The sequence below is a fragment of the Schistocerca piceifrons genome, unplaced genomic scaffold (assembly GCF_021461385.2).
Source record: "Schistocerca piceifrons isolate TAMUIC-IGC-003096 unplaced genomic scaffold, iqSchPice1.1 HiC_scaffold_1076, whole genome shotgun sequence".
NCBI classification, from domain to species: Eukaryota; Metazoa; Arthropoda; class Insecta; order Orthoptera; family Acrididae; genus Schistocerca; species Schistocerca piceifrons.
Window position 1 is genome coordinate 40001 of NW_025726881.1, and position 2500 is coordinate 42500.

At 57.8% G+C, this 2500-nt stretch overlaps 1 non-coding gene across 1 annotated transcript in view; it reads right to left on the reverse strand.

Moving 5' to 3' along the window:
* LOC124727035 overlaps window positions 1-639 on the reverse strand; it is a 1909-nt gene extending 1270 nt beyond the window's left edge. The window contains exon 1 of the ribosomal RNA XR_007006890.1: window positions 1-639. This exon is cut by the window's left edge and continues 1270 nt beyond it. This is a non-coding gene — a ribosomal RNA (small subunit ribosomal RNA).
* Between the last annotated feature and the right edge of the window lie 1861 nt (window positions 640-2500).

Consider the following 2500-nt stretch of genomic DNA (forward strand, 5'->3'; position numbering starts at 1 on the left):
TTTAACCGCAACAACTTTAATATACGCTATTGGAGCTGGAATTACCGCGGCTGCTGGCACCAGACTTGCCCTCCAATAGATACTCGTTAAAGGATTTAAAGTGTACTCATTCCGATTACGGGGCCTCGGATGAGTCCCGTATCGTTATTTTTCGTCACTACCTCCCCGTGCCGGGAGTGGGTAATTTGCGCGCCTGCTGCCTTCCTTGGATGTGGTAGCCGTTTCTCAGGCTCCCTCTCCGGAATCGAACCCTGATTCCCCGTTACCCGTTACAACCATGGTAGGCGCAGAACCTACCATCGACAGTTGATAAGGCAGACATTTGAAAGATGCGTCGCCGGTACGAGGACCGTGCGATCAGCCCAAAGTTATTCAGAGTCACCAAGGCAAACGGACCGGACGAGCCGACCGATTGGTTTTGATCTAATAAAAGCGTCCCTTCCATCTCTGGTCGGGACTCTGTTTGCATGTATTAGCTCTAGAATTACCACAGTTATCCAAGTAACGTGGGTACGATCTAAGGAACCATAACTGATTTAATGAGCCATTCGCGGTTTCACCTTAATGCGGCTTGTACTGAGACATGCATGGCTTAATCTTTGAGACAAGCATATGACTACTGGCAGGATCAACCAGGGAGCTGCGTCAACTAGAGCTGAGCAGCCGGCCGCCCGGGAGTGTGTCCCGGGGGCCCGCGCGAACACGCAAGCGTCCGCTCAATCATTCTGCAAACAGGAGGAGGCTGAGCTCCCCTGCACAATACACCTCGAAACCCTCTCAGGTCCCGGCGGCGCGCAGCGCCGTCCCAAGTACTTGGTCGGGTTCGAGAGAGGCGCAATCGCCCGGAGTTAGGCGAGTAGACGCTTTCGGTGCGACCACCCGTGCTCCCAACTGAGCTTGCCGCTGCCGACAGAGGCCCGGGAGCGTGCTGTCGTGGCATTGCCGGCGGGAGACAACACGCGCCACCTACGGTGACCGGCAGCTCCAACGCCAGCGCCACAGAAGGACAAAAGCCCCACTTGGGTGCCGAAGCGAACTCTCCCAGCACAGCGCACGCGCCAACACATCCGCACAGCTGCGATACAAACCACCAGCGAGAACCGCTGGGGCGACCGAGCAGCAGACGGCGTCGCGGCGCCGAGCGCCGGGCGGCGGCGCATCCTCAACGCACACAGTCCTCAATCGGACCAGCACACTGAAGATGTCCACCGCGCTTCGCACCGGGCCCGCGAGGACCTACTTTGGCCGCACGGCGCCGCGCGCAGGGTGCGCCGGCGCGCAGCTGCGACGCCTGCCGCGTCCGTCGGCCGGCGCGCCTGCCACTGGCCGCCCCCACCAGCCGGCTGTAGCGCGTGCGCCCACGCACCGCGCGGCCAGCACGCCGGGAGGCGCCCCCTCACCGGCCGGGGACGGTCCCACCCAGCCACCGCCGCGTATCGCTTCACACCCAGATGCCGTTCAGTTTCGTCGGCATGGTGGGTATCGCTGGAACAACCGGTTCGTACCTCAACCTATCGTCGCCATCACCGATTCACCCCTAGCGAGAACAACCGCACCACAACAGGTTACCATTTGTTCATTTGCGTAACTTCACCAGAAAACGCAGGCGTCCATCGCCATTTGCAACTTCAACGATTATTGCATGCCTGTGTCAGGTGTCACGCCACACTACGTCTGCCCACATACACGCAACAAAATGTGCACGCCTAGACAATACGTGGAAGGTGGCCCCCGTACGTATGCGATGTCCATTGCTCGAACGACTGTCAACCGGCCTCTGTAGCATGTCGCAGATATGGAACGCGGTGCACCATGCCATCACGGTGTGTGAGGAGAGACGACTAGGTCCGAATACATCAACAGACAGCTCATGCTGATCGCCATCCACGGCGTCCGTTCCTCCCACACGTCTCTATGGCGTACCACACTGCAATCCAGCTCTCATAGGGAGACGACACGTAGCTGCGTGCACAATATTTGCACTGTATGGTCCGCCGTTTTTGGGCGCAGTCGTTGTACGGTCACACATGTGCCACGATGTATCATTCGGTACATAAGGACGAATGTGCAGTACAGATTGTGGTTTACGCGTACGACATTAGCGGACGGTTGACACAGGCCGCACCACAACGTAGCCTGAGTACGTCGCATGCGAAGGGCATTGAACATGCAAACTTCTCACCAACCAGCTTGCGAAGGCAGGGGGGCAAGGTGGGGACGTGGGGAGGGGCGGCATGTACGTCCTGCTGCCATCCACATTACAGTGTACAGCAGGAGCATGTGGAAAGTCAGCAAGACTTGCAAGGTGTTTAACATGAAGCGATACACAGGGGAGCGGGCAGTGCGAGTAGCGAACTATATTGCGAGGGTTGCGGGTGGGCAACACTACACTAATTGAACGAGTCGTATAACAATTACAGAGCAGGTTTAGGCGACAACATGGGTTACGTTAGGGGACAACGTGGGTTACGTTAGGGGACAACGTGGGTTACTTTAGGGG